This window comes from Peromyscus leucopus, chromosome 5 (assembly GCF_004664715.2).
Source record: "Peromyscus leucopus breed LL Stock chromosome 5, UCI_PerLeu_2.1, whole genome shotgun sequence".
Classification (NCBI taxonomy): Eukaryota; Metazoa; Chordata; class Mammalia; order Rodentia; family Cricetidae; genus Peromyscus; species Peromyscus leucopus.
This window is the reverse complement of record NC_051067.1, coordinates 3,589,817-3,610,950: the sequence shown is the minus strand read 5'-3', so window position 1 is coordinate 3,610,950 and position 21,134 is coordinate 3,589,817. Positions and strand designations below refer to the sequence as shown.

Sequence of the window (21,134 nt, the reverse complement as noted above, 5' to 3'; positions counted from 1 at the left end):
TCATTTGTTCTTTCCCATTAAAGGAAGAGGCTTCCAGTTCATTTGAAAGTTTTAAACTCTAGTAAAATTTTCAGTGTTTACAAAGCCATTTAATACCTTCCACTGTGCTTCAGAGTTCAACATAATCCCTTAATTTATGTTGATACTCTTCTGGGAGGATGAGTCTTTCAGAAGGGGAAAGCGTTCATTCTTTCCTGGAAGAAGGTTTTCTCTCTGCCTGCTTCCCCATCCCTGCTGGTTTTGATGTTGACTGATTTTATAAGCCCAGACATTTCTACTTCACTTGTTTGCCTTGTCTTTGAGAACCCCCAAGTATGAAACAAACATGAATTGTCAACCTGTTTCCTGCAAGTAAGGGTCGATGGCCACACGCTCTGCAGTCTCCTTCCTTGTCCTTAGTGCCATGGGGTTTGGAGGCCCAAAGGCCCCGTTAGTCATTTCAAACCCTTTAGAACAACTGACCCAGACTAGAGACCAGTGTGTTGGTGGGAGGGGTAGGGAGGAGAGGGCGTGTCTCCAAACTTTTTTTTTTTTTTTTTTTTTTAAAGCCCAAACAGTCTCTTGAAAGGCTCCTTGGAAGGGGAGGGACTTATTAAATTTTTTGAAATGTCTTTAGTGTCTTTCCAAGTCCAACTTCTGTGGCTGTTGTTGGATCATTAACTGCACAGCACCAAACACGCTGGGACGTTCCCAAGGCTCCAAGAACAGAGGGGGCTGCCTCATGCTGACATTCTAGGGTGTTAGCACCTGTATGGCTTCCCTGCCTACCATTTTGACCTTTATTCACTGTTGATAATAGTCACAGAAAAGCACCTCCCCCAAACACCTCCCGGTTTCACTGTATTCAGCAACAGAGTCCAGCTAATTGTGAGCATATGAGTGTTCAGCATCCAGTTTTATATTTAGTCCATGGCTCTGGCAGTCCTTACTCAGCAGTTGCTAATCACGGAGGCATTAATTGCTCTTCTCCCTGGACTCCAGCAAGAGGAAGGCTGCTCTCTAAAAGCAACTGTAGAGCTGGGAAGTCTAGTGTCTTTTTGTGGGTCGTCCCTGAGACAGCTGTGCTCTTCCTCTGTTGATTTTGTTTGGTGGGTTTGTGTTTGTTTGTTTGTTAACAGGCTCTAAGAAAAAAGGAGAGAGAGAGAGAGAGAGAGAGAGAGGCGGGCTACTGGGTTAGCCTACAGAGGCCCTGTGCTGCGTCTTGCAGGAAGGCAGTTCAGCGGTGTCTAGTTTCAGGGTAGCTTACTAAGATCATAATTCCAGACATCGGATGGCTCTCCCAGATGTCTTTGGTCAAGTTAATCACAGTTGCCTGAAGGTTGAGTCTCCAGGTAATCCATCATGGCGTAATTGTAAATCAAGAGCTCACCGTGAAACTCAGGAATGTTTCGCACAGCCTGAGCCCTGGGACAGTCAGCACAAGGCTCCCAGCCTTTATCTTTGCAGTTTTGCAGCTGAAGCCAATTAAATGACTCTTCCAGAAAGCCTGAAAAAGCCTAAGAACTTACACATAATCGAATGCACAGCCAGCAGGAGCTCAGCATCCTGATGACATGGCGACATCCGGTCGGGCACAAGCCCTCCCTGGCTAAAGAATTTGTTTTAAAATTACTATTATTGTTATTATTATTATTATTATTATTATTATTATTATTATTATTGTAGTAGTAGTAGTAGTATGATGGTGGTAGTGGTGGTGGTGGTGGTGGTGGTGGTGGTGGTGGTGGTGTGTGTGTGAGATGTGGTGTGGTGTGGCATGCAGAAGTCAAAGGACAGCTTTGTGAAATCGGTGCTCTTTCCACCTTTGATGTTGGTTCCAAGGGTTGACTGCAGTTGCTCGACATCGCACAGCAAATATCTTACCCGTTGAGCCATCTCGCCAGCCCTGGGGGAGGATTTTTAACCCTAGATAGTGAATAGTTGGCCTTCCATCCTGTGTTTTCTTGTTTAGGCCCCTGGGTGCTGTATGTGTGTGGAGGGGGAGGAGTTCTCGCCAAGTACATCTTCCTGCTTCCTCTGACACTTTGTCCCAAGTCCTACAAACCTTTGATTCACATTCTGTCTCTCCAGCTGAAGTTAATCTCTTCCCTACTCACAGGGATGGTTTGGTTAAAGAACTAGAACTGAAGAACTAACTTCTAATCCACACCAAAGAACTGTGATGCCTGAAGCTCAACATACGTGCATCCAACTTGGTAAAATGCATTGATACACAAGAATTATGTGAATATCACATATATCACTATATCCAGAGTCAGGGACTGTGCCAGCCCCTTTTTTTACATACAAAACAAAATGCAAAGATGAAGTAAGACATTGTCCAGAATATTCTCAAGTTAACATATGCACAGGCAGCCTTTGACTTCCAGCCTGGCTCTATGTGGAGAGTTCATACCATTGAGACTTCAATGGCTGTCACTTGGTATTTTCATCGCTCATTATGATGCCTTCCTGTGGCCACCAGCTGGAATTGCTGCCCTGGGTTTCCATAAGCCTTGCATATATCCTATGCTCCAGAGAGCTTTGACTCATCCTCACACCAGTTGGGAGACATTGCTCATTGCCGGTCCCAACCTGAGCTTTTTGGGGGCACTTCTTGTAGCCAGGTCAAAAGGGACTAGGCACAGAGGAGAATAAGAAACTGCCTTGTCTTCCAGACCGTGTGTCTCAGGCAGACTCAGGCCAGAAAGCTCCTAAATCCACTGTTCTCTGAGGTGATGTCACTCTGCTCAGAGGATGTAGCCATGCACCAGGCCCGAATCGTGGCAGCCATGTCTACGAGGGTCCCAGGTACAGATTTCATCCGGGGTTATTTGCAACTACAGAACTCTGGCTAAGTTTCAAAGTCAACTCTCTGTCTTGCTTCGTTACTCAGTTATGGCTTCATTTTTCCTCTAATCTGTATTAGTGTTTTTATCTGCAGGTCCCCACTCCATCCAATCCCCTCCTTAGACTAGGAAATACCTCCCTCCTCTCCTTTACATTGCTTGCTTTACAAAAGTCACAGTCACTTTTGGGAGGAGAGTCACTGCTAATTGCCTTAGAGAACAAAATAAACAAGAAGCAAAACAAAACAAAACAAAAAACCCAAGCAGGCTGCCTATGATCCTGCCAGGCATAGATAATTGATCACTGCACTGTGTCCCTGCACAGCCTCATGTGGCAGCCACTGCAATCAATCAGACCGGACAGTATAGCAAGGGTAACAGAGCAGTAACACAACCATATGTTGTTGTATTAAAACTTTTTTCTTCGTTATTTATTTTCTGGAAGGGGCACATCCCACAGTGCATGTGTGGAGGTCAGAGAACAACATGCAGGAGTCACGTCTCCCCTTCCACCAGCAATCGAGCTCAGGTTGTCAGCAAGCACCTTTACCTGCTGAGCCATCTCTTGAGATTAGTGCTCTCTGCTTTGGGCACAATTTCCCTCTTCCTTTTAAGACTCTTTCCGGCGTAGCTGAGGTCAGGTGACCATAAAGAAATGCATTTCCAGGAATTCAGGACCAGTGAAGAGTCTCACTCCACTGGGAAGAAAGGACCCCCCCAAACTCATTCTGTGGGATGAAAGCTGTCAAAGCATCGGGCTGCAGGGTGATCTCTAATTCAGTTCTGGTGCTATCTGGAGAGAGTCTCAGGATACCGTCTCCTACAATCAACCTCCACTTCAGCCTGGAGCATCTGGGCCTCTAAGAGCTTCTACCCAATGTAACAAGAAATACATTTATGGTAAAGTCCTTCTTTATAGTAAATAAATAAGTAAATAATAAATAAAGTGGATCACTGCCCCACATAGGGTTGTGGAGCTGCACATGAGGATCACCAAACATTTGGAAACATGAAAAGTGTCTGCATGTACAACAACCAAAGTCCATTCAAAATCAAATGGGAAATGATTCCATGTTGACAGGGCTCACCCATGTTGTACCACACAGCTTCACTGCAGCCTTGGCTCTAACAGGTACCTTATTCACCTCTCACTGTGTGTGTCATCATACCATACAAGACCAGCGAAAACTGCCTGGAATTCCCCAGTTCAGATTTGAGAATATTGTGTGCTAAGGATACAGGTGATATGAAGGAGAAAATGGGAAAAATATGGGGAGGGGCCTTTAACTAGGAAGGGTGGAAGGAAGACAATACCAAGGAGAGGAAATGAGGAGGAGAAATAACTAATGATGCTTTTAAAAGACAAAGAGGATCATTGTTTCACATTTACCTAAAATTACATATTATACATACACACACACACACACACACACACACACAACACTTGGGATGATAATATCACTCACAAAAGATCCCAGCACCTTCCTTCATCAAGAAAACTTCTCTTTGCAACAGACAGACCATTACAGAAAATCACTTCTGTGGATGTCTTCCTGTATGCTGTGAATATTTTTGACTCCCACTGGATTATAAATAAAGCTGTTTTGGCCTATGGCAAGAAAGCTTACAGCTAGGTGGGAAATCCGAACAGAGATACAGAGAGAAGAAGAGGGTAATCAGAAGAGATGCCAGCCTGTCACCCAAAGAGCAACAAGATGCCAACAGACCAGTAACCCCATGGCTACATAGCAACATATAGATGAATAGGAATGGGTTAATTTAAGATGAAAGAGCTAGCTAGCAAGAAGTTGAAGCCATAGGCCTTACAGTTTATAATTAATAAAAGCCTCTGAGTGATTATTTTATAAGTGGATGTGAGAGCTCAGGTGGGAGAGATTCGTCCAGACTATGGGGCTAGGCAGGACCAGAGAAACTTCCCTCTACCAACCACAACGTATCAAAATGCAAAGTTGTGGAACCTGTCCCAGTGGAAACATCTACAACACAACTCCTGCACAGAAGGCTCTGGAGTCATTGCAGATCAGGGGCTGGAAAATTTGTAAGAGCCAGAGGAATAGGGAATTTGCGGTGAGATTGTGTCTCCTAGCAATGTCAGAAGCTATACCCACAACATCTCACCAGCAGTAAACATGAGCTGAACAAAGATAACAACAGTAGACATGCCATCTTGGATGGGAGTGGTGGATGGGGAGGTGGCAGCGGGCAGGAGGTCTCCATCCTCCACAGCGAATTACAGGTATCTAAGAAATGCTGAAGAGTGGGAGAAACAGTCTTCCCCAGGAAGAGCTCATTGATTGGTTATCCGATACTGAAGGGTCAGCCCTGAAAACATACATACAAGTAACATTACAGAGCAAACAGATTGCTATTGGTGAAATTATTAAGGCCACTCCACGTATTTAAAAGGAAGATTTATTTAGTGGGTGACTTACAAATGAAGGAATAGGTAGATTGCGGGGGTCTGGGGAAGGTGTATCTCAGTCCAGCGGTGTTCTCTGGAGCTCTGCTCAGTCAACCTCCACCATCTAGGGTCCAGGAACAGAGAGAGCGTTCGCCCATCCAGGTCTCAGATCTCCAGGTGCCTCCCTTGGCCCCGCCTCGTAGGCGTGACAGTTGCCAGAGTCTCAGTGGGGGTTGGAACTTCCAGATCCAAGCTGGAATGGCTACCCACTACAGGTTGCACTTAGGTACTTAGAAATATGAATGTTACAATTAATGAACAAAGAAGTCATGAATTTGTAAAAGATCTAGAAAGGATGCCTTTGTTTCTATTGCTGTGTTGAAACACCATGACTAGAGCAACGTGGGGAGGAAAGGATTTATTGGCTTACATTTTCACATCACTGTTCATCGCTGAAGGAAGCCAGGACAGGAACTCAAACAAGACAAGAACCTGCAGGCAGGAGCTGATGAAGAGGTCATGGAAGAGTACTGCTTACTGGCTTGCCCTCCTGGCTTGCTAGGCCTGCTTTCACATAGAACCCAAGACCACCAGCTCAGGGGTGGCACTACACACAATGGATTGGGCCCTCCCACATTAATCATTAATTAAGAAAATGCCCTACAGGCTTGCCTGCAACCTGATCTTATGGAGGATCTTATGGATCTGATTTTCTCAACTGAGGCTCCCTTCTCTCAGATGACTCTAGCTTGTGTCAAGTTGACATAAAACTCGCCAGCACAAGGGGTAAATGCGAGGTTTTGGAAGGAGGAAAGGAGAGGGGAAAGGGATATAATTATATTAATCTCATAAAATAAAAGAAATAATTTTTAAAAAGTTCCAGTACCAACCAAGAGAAACCTCCTTTCAAAACTCCTAGAACAATACAGAGTGTTTCTGTTGTCCTGGTTGCCTCCCAGAAGTTTCAGGCCAGACCCTATTGCTGAAGACACCACACAATTTAGACGCAGAACTCAGGGCATTCGAGCTGGAACAGATCCTAAAGACTTATCTCTGAGACTAGCTTTCTTAGTACCAGAAGGTGGTATGAAAACTGCAAAAATAAAAAGCAAGAAATAGTCCTACCCAGCTGTGTGCTGATGAACCCTAATAATGACCAGCAAGATAAGATATTCCTAAGGGTAAAATAGTGGCACTCACATCTTGGCAATAACCAACAGCTGTCTAATTGGCCACAAGGCCTGATCAACAGGAGGGAAATCACATGCTTTCTTTTGTAAACCTAGCCAACCACACATAGCTAGTGAGACCATGGATCTTAGAAGAGAACCTACAACCAATACTTTACTGAACCAGCATAATTCCTAAAGGCTTTCTAAATACTCATCCTTCTACCCACAGATAAGTGCAGCTCTCACCCCTCATCAAAGAAGCTTCTTTTTGCATCAGATGGAGGCTACTACAGAGAGCCACTACAGGTCAAAATGCAGAGAGCAACTGATGGTGGTGAGCCAGCCCCAAAAGATATATCAAAAATACAATGCCTTCATCTGCTGTGGGATGTTCTGTATGTCAAATGTGTTGCTCTGATTGGTTAATAAATAAAACACTGATTGGCCAGTAGCCAGGCAGGAAGTATAGGTGGGACTAACAGAGAGGAAAATTGAGAGAACAGGAAGGCAGAGAGAGAGAGAGAGAGAGAGAGAGAGAGAGAGAGAGACTGCCAGCCGCCACCATGGGAAGCAAGATGTAAGGTACTGGTAAGCCACGAGCCATGTGGCAACTTATAGACGAATGGATATGGGTTAATTTAAGATATAAGAACTAGATAACAAGAAGTCTGCTGTGGCCATACAGTTTGTAAATAATATAAGCATCTCTGTGTTTATATTACTAGTGGGCTGTCGGACTGCTGGGGCTTGGCAGGACCCGGAGAAAAAACTCCAGCTACATTCATCTGATGCTCGGGGAGCCTCATGGAAGAAGGGCCAGAAAGAGTGAATGTAAGACCAAGAGGACCAGAAAGTCACTGTGAGATTGTGTCTTCCAGCTATGATAATAAAGCTACACTCAAGAAATTTCAACCACACGACTACCTAAACAAGACCTGAACAATTCCAGCACCAGTTGACATCCCAATGTAGATGGAGGAAAACCCACTGGCATCCCAGCCCTAACTGGGAAGCTACAGACAACTCACAACTGGTGAGAGAGGAAGAATTGGGTGTTCCCCATGGATGAGCCCTTTGGTTATCAAACACCAAGGGGTCAGTCCTAAAAATATATACATGTAGACAACACTGACCTTACCTGACTCAGCAGGTCACATTTATATGTTGATTCACTTATATGCATACATAACAACTGTTCAAAGAAGAGGAGGCCATGGATTTAGGAGGGACAGGGGGAAATATGAGAGGCACAGGGGGGAGGAGAGAAATGGGGGAAATAGTGTAATTATATTTTAATTAAAAAAAAAGAGACCCAACATAGCCCACATCTCAAGGCTCCCATCTTAACAGGCTGATGATATAGGGGGAAATTTGCAGTGTTTCTACAGCACATCCAAGAAATTTTCTGCTTTTATAGAAATAAAATAGTTGAATTTCAGAAAACAAATATTTTAATATTTTTCTGCCATTGTTCTTCAGCATGTATCAAATTAGTATATCTTTGGATTTATTCTACTAGCGCACTTGACTTAAAAGTTTTCTCTAGAAGTTGCTGACTTGAACTTTATAAAAAATCAGGGAGTTTTAGCTTAGAATTAGGACAGGATAGCTGATCATTTTTTAATCACCCTAACATACTTTTGCCAGTTTTAGTTTGGTGTTCTGACCAGTCAGACGCGGGGACAAATCTATTTCCTCTCCTGAGGATATGGTGTGAATGTGCGAGTTACTGGCACAGTTGCTTTGGGAGTGTGCAGATGGGAGCTGCTGCCTGCACGGCCTCCCTTCTCTCTCTGAGATATTCCTGGAGTCATTTGATGGAGTAGCTTGTTCTTTGTAAAACATCCTTTGTTTATGTTATCTTTGCTACCACTCTCTGAAGAAAAGCTTGCATATAACTTTAAAATAGTCCACTATTCCAGGAAGACGAATGAGAGAAACATTGTAAGATGGATAGCTAAATGGTCTTATTAATTAAAAACCCCAAAGCCAGATATTAGGGTAAAAACTGAGAGATCAGAAAAGCAGAAAGAAGCCAGCCACATTCCTTACCACTTGGAAATCCTCAAAGAGACCTACTTCCTGTATACCCACGCCTATATGTCTTTCTGTTCTGCAATTTCACTTCCTCTCTGCCCAGCTACATCACTTCCTGTCTGTCTGTACAGACATCCAGACCTCTATGGTTAGTGCTGGGATTAAAGGCGTGTGTCATCACGCCTGGCTCTGTTCCCCAGTGTGGCTTTGAACTCACAGAGATCCGAATGGATCTCTGCTTCCCAAATGCTAAGATTAAAGGCATGTGTTACCATTGCCTGACTTCTAAGTTTAATATAGTGGCTGGCTTTTTCCTCTGATCCTCAGACAAGCTTTATTAGGGTGCACAATATATTGGGGGGCATAATGTATCACCACAAAACATCAGTGTGAGCCTGTCTTTTGATCTACAAACTGCAGAACACCAGATGACATCAGAATGAATATCAAAGAAGTGAACCACTGCGTGATGAATGATTGCTCAGTTGCTCACCGTCTATCTCAGCTAACCTCACCTCCTGGACCCAGACAAGCTTCTCACTGGGTTGACTGTTAATTTGATTCTTTGAACAGTAGCTGTCATCTTCTGGTGAGATAGCTCCTGTGACCAAGTTCCTCCTCTGCCACCATTTGGCCTCTTGACTGGTTGGCTTCCTCCCTGTGGTGAGCATTCTGCTGCTTTACCTGAGCAGTGATGTGCTCAGAACAGTTGTGTGTCGCCCTGTGACACTGCTTCTCACCACCTCTGTGTGATGTGGCAGTTAAGTTTCTAGACAACAAAAGTAGATGAAACATATTTGGATAGGAATGGAAGACTAGACCCATGTCTACTCTGAGATGACAATAATCTTATGTAGAGAAATCCCTAGATACTTGCTAAAAGTTATTAGAGCCAAAAAATGAATTCTGCAAGGTTGCAGGTGACAATGTAACTATAAAAATCAATTATGCTTCTATGCATTAATAATGAAAATGAAATTCCAAGAATAATTCTGCTTATAGTAGTACCCCCAAAACACAAACCCTGGGAAAAAAGTTGTAATCAATGAGGTAAAATGTATACTGTGGAAGTTCTGAGATGCCACTGAAAGAGATAACCTTCAGTAAACATGGAGACACTCTGTGCATGGGCCAGAAGACAACATTTCTTAAAGTTTGTTTCATTGTTAGGCACATGCACACGTGTACATTCAACACCCTTAGTGGCCAGAAGAGGGCATCAGATCTCCCATAACTCATGGGAAACCATGCTGCTGTTTATGGAACTCACCACTCAATAGCATTGTGCAAAAAAAAGCATGCACAATCTATGCCATGTATTGTGCTAGGCTCCAGAGATTTGTCTTAGGAGCTAGACATCCCTAGGGGAAACCTGAGCTTTTTACAGCTCAAAGCATCCATGTTCATTGAATTTGAATCCTTGTATCTAACAACCAAAATCACATTGCATATGTACTTAGCTTTGTTGAGTTTACTTTCTGGCAACTGTCAACTCTCCTGAAAGCTGCTTTCTGTGTCGTAGGTATTCTTAGCTCTCTGGAAAGCAGAGTAATGCTTTCTAGAAACTTAAGCTCATTCTTGATCCGTAAGGCTAGGGGCCTTGGTTCATCACTACACAAGGCAACTTCCTCCGACTGGGAACAGACACTCGCTCCAATACTTCACTCTCATCCTTCTAAATATTTACAAGACAGAGGCAAAGCTCAGTTGCATTTTGCTTCCTCTCACAGGAGAAGTTTGGGAAATTAAATATAGTAGGACAGCTGATACTTAGAACAATGACTTAATTCCAGTGAGCTGGGGAGAGGCTCTGAGTTTCACAGTGTGGTGTGGCACAGTGGGAAGAACCTGGACAAGGAATCTGATGGCAGGGACTGGAGCAGAGGCTTTGTCCCAGGCCAGATACAGTCACCACAGGACATCCCAGTTCAATGCATCTGCTCCCATGGACATCCCTGTAAAAGTGAAGGATTTCACCAGGTAATCCTCACATCCTTTTACCCCATAGTCCATGTATCTTATTCCAAAAATGTGGGATGAATGTTTATTCTAGGTCATCATGATAGATTGAGGGGACATTGGCCTAACAGATGACAGCTACTTAGGTAAAGTCAGAACACACCCTCTATATTTGACAGGGATCCTAGGAAGTCCTTCTGTGCTTCCCCATTCTCACCTGGCACACTATCCCCAAGGTCCATGCATGTTGCTACATAGTGAATCTACTTTGTGTGGCTGAATAGCATTCTATTGTGTTTATTTGACACATGAGCTCACTCATTTGTAGGATCTGGAAAAGCTGATGTCATGGAAGCACAGAGTGGAACAGCAGTTTCCAGAGTCTGGGAAAGGGATCATGGGTAAGAGATTGATCAATTGATAAGTCTGGAGTACTGTTCAAGAGTGTGAGTGACTATAGTTAACAGCTTTGAAGTGAACCAGAAGAATAGATTCTGGATATTCTCACCATGAAGGAATGATTGATGTTGGAGGCAATGAATAATATGCTGGGGGATGTCTTTCTGTACACTGTGAATATGTGTTGTCCTCATTGGTTAATAAATAAGCTGCTTTGACCTATGGCAAGGCAGCTTAGGGGCAGGCAGGAAATCCAAGGAGAGAGACAGGAAAAAGAAAGGCAGAGTCTAGGAAGACACCATCACACCAGGAGAAGCAAGATGTGAAAGTACTAGTAAGCCACGGCTACGTGGCAGCTTATAGACTAATAGAAGTGAGTGAAGTTGTAAAAGCCAGCTAGCAAGAAGCTTGCCATTGACCATAGAGTTTGTAAATAATATAAGCCTCTATGTGTTTACTTGGATCTGAGCAGCTGCGGGACTTTGGGTGAGAGAGAGAGATTTGTCTGGACCACGTTGGGGAGGGCAGGTGGAACCAGATAAACATATAGCTACAAGGATACATGTTAATCTTTGCTCATTATACAAGTATATGTGTTAATACACACTACTGAACTTCATAAACATGTGATTATTATATATCCATTAAAAACCATCAAGGGCTGAAGGGATGGCTCAGCAGTTAAGAGCACATAGTGTATCTTCAAAGACTGAGTTTTGTTCCCAGCATTCATGTTTGTCAGCTCACAATTATCTGTAACTCCAACTCTAAAGGGATCTGATGACCTCTTCTGACCTCTGTGGGCACTGCACTTGTGTGCATCAACTCTCTCACACATAAAGAGCAAAAACAACCCATAAAAACTGTAATGAAATTTCTCAAATCACAATGACTGAAAGTTAGAATTTTTCTCTAGGATAGAGGGTGGTATGTAGACCAACATAGGAAGCTCGGTACTTGGGGGAAGGGTGGTAGGCCCTCCGGTCCCTATGGTGACTCTGTGCAGTATGATGACAAGGGCTTCTTACGGTTTCAGAGCTCAGTACTCTGAAAAATTAGGAAATGTTTTAGGCGTCCAGAAGTGCTTGAAGGATAATAAAGTATTACACTGTGGGGACCATCCACCTTAAGAAAGACACGTCACAAGCAAGGACAGATGTCTCTGCCTCCTCCTCGGCTGCAGGCCTGTCTCCCTGAGATGGTCACTGAAAGGGTCTTGTTCTTCAAGATGAATCTTACACATGGATCCTTTACATCTTTGTATGGGTTGCACAAAAGCCAAACTCTGTAAGTATAAATAAAGATAACAGACATATCATAAAGAAGAACATTTCCTATGTGTATTTGTAGCTGCCAAGTCCTTCATCTGTAGGATTTCATTTAATTGTACAGCAGGGACATTGGAAGGATGTGTCTCCATATTTCAGCTTTTCCTTACTGCTGGCACCTGATTTTCCCAAAACCTTGATTTATAGACAACGTTCAAACAGGAGGGTGTGCAATGCATATGTGACTCGTGTGTGTGTGTGTGTGTGTGTGTGTGTGTGTGTGTGTGTGTGTGTGTGTGTGTGTGTGTACAAGCAGGCACAGAAGGTAGATTGATGGATAAATAAGTAGACAGTGGATAGGTAGATGATAGATACCTAGATAGAAGACAATAATTAAATAATAGAAATATAGATGATAGTTAACAGAATGTAGATAGATATTAGATACATAGACGATAGATGAGACATGAGGGAGGATAGACAGACAGATGAGAAATCGATTCTGGTGGTGTTTATTTTTAAGGGGAGGATTCTTGAACGTGTAGGCACTGAGTCAGATTGTTCCCTTTGCTGCTTTATTCTTCTGGTGCTGGAGCTCTGGTGTTGGGGCCTGTGCACCTGGACAAGTGCTTTACCACCAAGCTGCATCTGCAGAGCTCTGAACAGCTTTACAATTTTAGTGAACATCACTGGGTTTCCCGTAAGCTGTGTGCTCAGAATCACCCCTCGGAAGCGGTCACAGGATCCTTGCTGTTCCTAGACCTCTGTGAAGATTCCTGACCTGAAGCTTCCTTCCAGGCATTTCCTATGATCTCAGGTGTGTGTAGCTGTCAGGTAGCTTGTTTTTCTGGTTTTGGTACAAAATGGAGAAATGGAAGAAAACAAAAATGCCTGGTGAGGTCTGGCTTCTTGGTTGCCTGGAGTGAGTTTCTGTCTGAAGGTGGATGGAGGCCCCCTTCACAGGAGGGGAGCAGTCACTTGATGCTGCACTTGGGTACCATACAAAACGCTGGAGGGAAGAAGCCCCTCCTGTCATCTGGGGGAGATGGAGAGTTCTGAGCCCCGCTGGTCTTGTGAGCAGGGCCTATGGCAGCAACTCAGCCTTTGCTTGTGAAGAACAGGACAAAACGACACTGAAATAGAAGAAGAATGAAATAGCTCGGAGTCACACACTGTTCCCCAAAGTCACTTTGCCGTGCTGGTGTGAGCCAGACTGGATGAAACAAAGAAGCTATGAGGTGGGGCCTGGAGCAGCCCTCACTGTGGAAAACTGACCTGAGCTGCTAGGAAAGACTCAGTCATAATTAACAAAGCCAAAACGTGAACTTGGTCAAAATCGGAACACACTGAAAATTCTTGTCTGCTGCCCTGGGCTTCTGAGTTCCCTTTAAACTCTGGCCCTACATATTCTCAAGGATTTTCTCTGTAAACCCATAAACCTTGGTGGGGTTGGGGGGTGGGATGGGGAGTGGGGAGGGGGAGTGAGGTGAAGTAATAGCCTGTTAACCAGGGTCTTGAATTCCTTCGCTGCGGTCACCATGTGCATGTGGGGAAGCCCATCTCCAGCAAAGTCTTAGATGGTCCCAGGGAAAGCAGATTCTAGAAGAGAAGCATGGGGAGCTGGTGGTGGGTGGTGGGTGGGGACAACCTTCAGCGTTTTTAAGGTGACAGACTCATGGCACAGTGGCAATGGGGAGAAAAATTTTAAAATGCTTCTTTCTCGTGCCAAAACTTAAATAGCTAAAATGAGAGAGAGAGAGAGAGAGAGAGAGAGAGAGAGAGAGAGAGAGAGAGAGAAAGAGAGAGAGATCAGTTAAAGTAAACAACAAAACATTCCAGCAAGCAAACAAATAAATCTATGGGATAAAGACCCAGGCTGGGATGCATTCAATAAAGCCCTTTTCCATCAATTAATGCCATTGTTTATTTAATCTACCCAGCCCAACCCATGTGGCAGGCAGGAGAAATGCTCTCCTTTGCAACTGAAGCAATGCAAAGCACAGTCTAGATCCAAGGGAATCTCGCCAGCATCTGGCCCTGGATGGCTCTTTAAAGCCTTGTTTTGCTCGTGTGTTCATGGTAACGTTTGCAGCTGTCGAACGTGGCTTCAGGCTGTCTGACTCCCTAGAGAGAATTTATGTGTTCCCACTTCCTTTCCTTATTAGGAGGCAGGAATCTGCAACACCTATTAGAAGAAGTATGCATAAAGGGTAATGACTGTGCAATTTATTAGTGGTCTGTTCTTCCTCACTGGAGCCCTCCCCCTCTATCCACCCCCTGGGGCCCAGCCTCAGCTGAATCTGCCTCTGCCTTCTTGGCAGCAGGTGGGCAGGGACGTTTTCATCAAGGGGACCAGAGAAGACCCTAATCTCTGGGAGGACCGGCTCCCTCTTGCACACCGAGGCATGGGAAAGAGCCTGAAGTACACAGGATTGGGTTGACTTGCCGAAGCATTTGCTGACCAAGTGGGTAGAAAAGCAACAAAGAGGACACGAGCCGCAGAGGCAGCAGCAGCTTCTCGGAGGCCCTGCTTTGTTGTTGTTGCTAACGAAATGAAAACGATCTGGACTGGAGCTGGCTTTGTCAGAGGACTGAGTGTTCCCCAGAAATTCCCTTACCTCCGAGTTCTGAAGCCAGGGCCAGCATTTTCCCACCACGAGAAGAACCGTGAGTGGACACCTCTGAAGCTGCCCTTCACAAAAACCTTCAGAGGAGGAGGTAGGAATGTGAGGTGATTGATGAAATCCACACCATCAGCCTGGAAACTGCAGGTGGTGCCCCCCCTTCCGGGCATTCTGCTAAGATGTGGGAGTCCAGACAGGAAGTTCAAGAGAATAGAATGCAAGGGGCCAAATTCATTTGGTGTTAAAATCCCATATATGTTCACGAACTTGTAATCTATGAGTTGTGAGGTCATTCAGATCATCAAATCTCAGGTCCATTCCGCTGTTTGAGTTCTGCAGGGGAAGAGATGTCTGTCCCCAGATAGTGACTCTGACACTGGACAATGCAGTACTGGCTTAAAGACCACAAGTATGCCCATGCCTCCCCCAGAAGCACCAGGACATTGGGATGAGCATTTCACTTATGTGGTTTATGGTGTGGGGGGCCATAATTGAGGTTCTGTGGAACTTTTGAGTCCTGAAAGGGTCATTTCAGTAAGTCTAACTTAACGTTAAGCAAGTCAAAGTCTATCTATAATTGGTTCAGTATTTTTATTCCTGAAATCCCAGAGATACTTTTCCAACGTTTTCTACAAAGCCCACTTCAGAGGCTCATTTTCATGGCCTGTAACCCAGCACCCTATGTGTTATAGTAAGCACCTGATGAAGGAGGTCCAGCATCACGCTGATTGCATGTCTACATGATGACCACACACCCAGTGCTGTGCACTTAGTTCAAACGAGGGTGGACATGAAAAAATGGGATAGAGGAGAAAAGCCCCGGTAGTTGATCTGCTGGAGGAAGAAATTAAAGTTAGGAAATCAGAAGATGCACTAAATGGCGGCCAACTTCCAGTGTTCTCTGGCTGCTTTCATTTTGAACGCAATACTCATTTGCAGAAGCAAAGACCCTGCCTCCAGGTTTGTCCAGAGACACAGCAGATGAGAACATTTCATGGCACCCCTCACGTCACTAGGCAGATCACCCAACACTCTCCCCCAGCTTCGTAAATCTCTCAGTGAGCAGCACTTGAGGCCCAGGCTGGGTTCTGACTGAACTGTTCGCTTCTTAGCCATTTTTTTGCGCTGTCATTTCAAGCAGGCCAGCCAAAGCTACTAATTAAAGGGGGAGTGATTTATTCCAAAACTGTTCTCTTCCCTCAGGAAACATAACTCAACTCCAGGCCCAGCTAGCTTACCTCGCCCTATTCAATAAATTACAGCAGCCTCGTTAATAGTTAATTAGAAAAACTGAAACCCTAAGACAGACCCTCAGGGAGGGGAGAGGTCAGCTCACCCTCATGCACAAGGAGTCTGGGCTGATTTTCCTTGGTGGCTCACAGGTCCCAGTGCCAGCCTTAAATGTCAGCGCTGGCCCCACCCTGGTGTTAGAGAGACTGATTGTGCCCTGCACTGAATCCTGGATTGATCTTCTTTGTTAGCTCAGCAGGTGGGAAACCTGTCTTTAACCTTCTTTTAGAAAAGTCATGGAAAAAATGTGTGTGTGGTGTGCATGTGTGTATTCATGTTTGCATGTGTGTGATGCATGTGTGTGCATGTGAGGAGGCCTGAGTTGGTGTTGGGTGTCTTCCTCAACCACTCTTTGCTACATTTATTGAAACAGGGTCTGTGCTGGGCCCTGAGTTCACCAATGTCAGCCAGTCTGGCTAGCCAGCTTGCCCTGGGGATCCAGTGTCTGACCCCCAGTATAAGGAGTACAGAAAGTCTCCCTCCCCACATTTGCATGTGCTCTGAGATGTGAACTCTAGTCCTCACTCTTGCCAGGGGAGGACATTATCCACTGAACCATCTTTCCAGCCCTGAATATTAAAAAAAAAAAAAAATTCTAGACATCATTTGCCCTTCAAGGTATGTGCGTCTTCAGCAAATAAACATGCCATTAAGACTTCAGGAACAAGATTTTCTTTCTCTTTTAAAAAGAGAGCAGGACCCAAAGTTTGCATAATTTACCAAATCTTTTCTGATATAATTATTGACTTGAGGAAAGCCAGCTCCCACCAGTTCCCATCAGTTCCTGCCGGCTGCCAGCTCAAGCCCCCCTGTTTTCTGTAGGTAGCAAATGTGCTCATAGCTGCACCGTAAGAAGCAAGTGTGCAGAGGAGAAACTGAAGCCGTGTCCACTCTAGGCTTTGCCGTGGGATAACGCTTTCATGCACTGCTTTAATAAAATGCTGATTGGCCAGTAGCCAGGCAGGAAGTATAGGTGGGATAAGCAGACAAGGAGAATTCTTGGGAAGAGGAAGGCTGAGTCAGGAAGCAGCATGTAATGTCACACAGGTAAAGCCACGGAACATGTGGCAACATATAGATTAACAGAAATGGGCTGAGTTTAAGTATAAGAGCTAGTCAGTGGTAAGCCTAAGCTAATGGCTGAGCAGTTTTAATTAATATAAGCCTCTATGTGTTTACTTGGGTCTGAGTGGCTGTGGACCAGGCAGGACACTGGAAAACTTCCAACTCAAGGGTTTTTGGTGTCTCTACCCATTATAGTAAAGGAAGCTCAACTAGGGTTTCCAGGGATGATCCCACAGTTTTTGAGCCCTTCTGCAGAGTCAGCAGTTTGTTAAGTCTACATTGGGATCTAAGAGTCTGTGTTTCAAACAGACTTCTAGGTGTTGCTGCTGCTGCTCCTGCTGCTGCTCAGCCATGGTGCTCTGTGTAGCAGGATATGGGGAACAGGACTTTCCTTATGGAGTTAGCACACACATCTGAGAATACTAGTGTGAGCAAGTGGCAGCATCAGGGTTATCTTCCTGTACCAAGGATGTCCTAAAACCTACATTGGTTTACTTGCTCTCTAGAGAGACTTTGTAGGCCATCTGGTGCCTGCTGAGACTACTCATAGTCCTCTAGACCTACAGGTCTACTGTTATAGAGTCCTCTGACACAGGCAGAGGATCAGAAGTTTATACTTTGATGGACACTAAGTGCCACTGGATTGTGCAGATGTGAATGCAAGTGTCAGGTCCTCATTCACATCAGCCCTGGACCTTGCAAGTCCCACCTGGACTCTCGCTTTTAGGTTATGTCACAATGTCTTCACCCTAGTGAACCTTGAATTTTGCTGGTCATGAAAACCACCTGGCACCCTATTAAAAACAAACCTTTCTCGGCTCTAAGCAAGTATAAGGACTTGAGTTCACAAACCCTGCAGACCCCGCATAAAGCTGGGTGAGGTAGCATGTGTCTGTAATCCCAACCTTTTTGTGGAAATATGGGAGTCAGAGCAGGGAATCCACAGGAGCTCACGGGCAGCCAACCTGACATGTGCAATGACAGATAACATGGACCCTGTCCCAAACAAGGTGGAAAGTGAGGTGACACCAAGGTTGTTCTCCACACATGCACCTGTGCCTACACTCTCACAGGAGCGCTCCCTCTCTCTCTCTCTCTCTCTCTCTCTCTCTCTCTCTCTCTCTCTCTCTCACACACACACACACACACACACACATACACACACACACACACACACACACATACACACACACACACACGGAGACAGAGACAGAGACAGAGAAACAGGAGAGATGGCAAACAAGCAATAGCATCCCCCACATGGATTCCTCGCCAATCCTTCAGAAGTCAGCCCCACTGTCTGGGTCTGCCAGTGTAGCAAGTGCTTCTTGAGTAATGCTTGCAGTCTAGCAATGTTGAGAAACAATGGTTTAGTCAAAAGTTTTGGGCTGATACATGAAAATCTCAAAGCAGATCAAAAGCAAAGACAAGCACACCCCCAGCTGAGGACACAGCAGAATTCCTAAAGTCTCCCAGATGTTTCTGCCCATGGCACAGGTTCTGCCTAATAACTGCCTTTACATCGCTGGCTGAGCTGCGTGTTCATACAACACAACACGTACACGATGCTGAGCATCACTCACAAGGGCAAATAAATGAAGAAAACGAGGTTGGGGGAAGAAAAATGCGTGATGCTAAAAATTCATGTGCTGGCAATTAATGAGAAGAGATTTTGAGATCATTTATCAGCTTTCTTACAGCATTATAGAATCTTTTATTGATTAATATGCTACTGCCTAACTTAACATAATTAAACAAAGAGATTCATGAAGCTTTTTAAATCTAGACTATTTTGCCCTGACAATCTCCCTCCCCATGGAAATATGAGTTAAGAGTTGATTAGACTCCAACCAATCAGTTCCAGTTCAGAGATCAGAGGTTTTGATTTAATGTGTTGAAATAGCAAGGCAGACACTTTAGCTGTGTGAATTTAGATCTGACTTTTCGGAGAACATTAGTGGATCTCTGGCTAGAAGAAATTTCTTGAAAAGTTTCTGACAGGGCAAGAAAGACGGCTCCATGGTTAAGAGCATTTGCTGATCTAGTAGAAAACCAAAGTCTGTTTCCCAGCACCCATATGGCAGCTCACGCCTGTTTCAGGTGATCTGATGCCCTCTTCTGGCCTCTGTGGGTACTGTATACATACAGTGCACATACATAAATGCAGCAACACACACATATAAAAAATCAAAAGTTTTTTTTCCCTATGATTTCTTTCAGAAATTTGAAAATTACTACCACATTAGTAGTAAAAATGTGGGCAGGATATGAAAGTGTAACAGTCATTAGTGAGGACAGTAGCAACATAATGTTTAGTGCATAATTTTATAAAATGTGTTTTCTGAGAATGCATATGCTACTTTATTAAAAAGAAAATATTTAGAGGTTGGGGTGATAGCTCGATGGGAAAACTTCAGTCCTGGTACCTGCATGAAAAGCCAACCTGGCATACCTGTAAGCCCAGCCCTGGGGAGCAGAGGCAGACAGATTCTGAGGGTCTGTTAGCCCGCTGGTCTGATGAAAATGGTCAACCCCAAGTTCAGTGAGAGACTCTATCTCAGAAAGTGAGGTGGGTCCATTGCCGAAGACAAAGACCCACCTCCCCTTTTCAGAATTTGTCAATAGGAAGAATTGTCTTTGGTGGTTTTCCAACTGCTTAATCACACCAGGGTCCAGGGCAGAGTCCCATGCCACAGCTGCACCACTTGGCCACACTCAGTGAATCACAGAACAGAACAGAAAGACATGGGTGTGGGAAAGACACTGGAGGAAGAAGGATGGAAATTAACCATGGTGGCAGAGAGATGAGGGTGAGTTTAGCCAGGAGTTTCTCTGGTCCCACCCAACCCCATGGTCCCGCAGCCACTTATAAAATAATCATTCAGAGGCTTAATATTAATTACAAACTGTATGGCCTATGGCTCAGGCTTCTTGCTATCTAGCTCGTATAACTTAACCCATAACTATTAATCTATGTATCGCCACATGTTCCGTGGCTTTACCTGCATCTCATTCCATGTTGCTCCTTGGAAGGTGCTTTGGCGTCTCCCCCCACTCTCCTTTCTCCTCTCACTATCTCTCTTGGATTTCCCGCCTGGCTCCATCCTGCCCTGCCATAGGCCAATGCAGCTTTATTTATTAGACAATAGGAGCAATACATATTCACAGCATACAGAAAGACATCCCACAACCGGTAAGATCAATCAAAATGCATTGTATACATATATGAAACCGTCAAAGGAAAAATGTATTAAAGTTCAAAATATAAGATGGAGAGATGATTGAAGAAGACTTTCTGATATTAACCTTCACACACATATGTGGGTGGACACACAGCATACATGCAAAACAGACATACAAAATTCATATAACACATACAATACACACAGAACACACAATATACACACAACACAACCACATTCACACAGAGAAACACATTCACAGACACACACACACACACACTCGAAGTATGGTACCATACAGGAAATTTGTTGAATATTACTTATCACAACTATGTGACAACCTTCTGAGATTTGTCCCCAGCTCACCGTGTCCACGTCCACGCTGAGGAGAGCAGTCAGGAGGAGTAGGAAGAGACTTCTGAGAAATGAGCCAAAGGAGAAAGTGCACCACAGATTATCTTTCAGCAAAGTAGCATGCCTCCTGGAAACACGCTGTTCTGTTTGCAGCTCCACACCCACACACATTCTTTGCAGCTGACTTGTGGATCTGAGGGTTTGCAGGTCCTTCACAAAGCACAGTGTATGAATAACTGATGCAGCTCAGAAGTGGGCTTTGGGCTGAGGAGATGGCTCAGTGGGTAAGAACATTTTCCCTCCAAGCGTGTGGACCTGCATTCTAACACACAGTACTCTTGTGAAAAGCCAGGCATGGCTGACTTGTCTGAAGCTTGTAACCTCAGCATTGGGGCAGAGTGACTGGCAGGTCAAGAACACCTGCTGGCTGGCCAGTCTGGCCCCAAAGAAAGTTTTTGGTTCAATGGGAGACTCTGTCTTAAGACAATGAGGTAGGAAGCTATAGAAGACACCATTGTGTTGGGGAATATTAAT

At 44.6% G+C, this 21,134-nt stretch overlaps 1 long non-coding RNA gene across 1 annotated transcript; it reads right to left on the bottom strand.

Annotated features, from left to right (window-relative positions):
• Nucleotides 1-11,654: 11,654 nt before the first annotated feature.
• LOC119087988 lies at nt 11,655-20,700 on the bottom strand. The gene is made up of 2 exons (XR_005091535.1): nt 20,613-20,700; nt 11,655-13,218 (listed from the first exon to the last, which is right to left on the bottom strand). It is a non-coding gene; the product is annotated as an uncharacterized LOC119087988 (long non-coding RNA).
• Between the last annotated feature and the right edge of the window lie 434 nt (nt 20,701-21,134).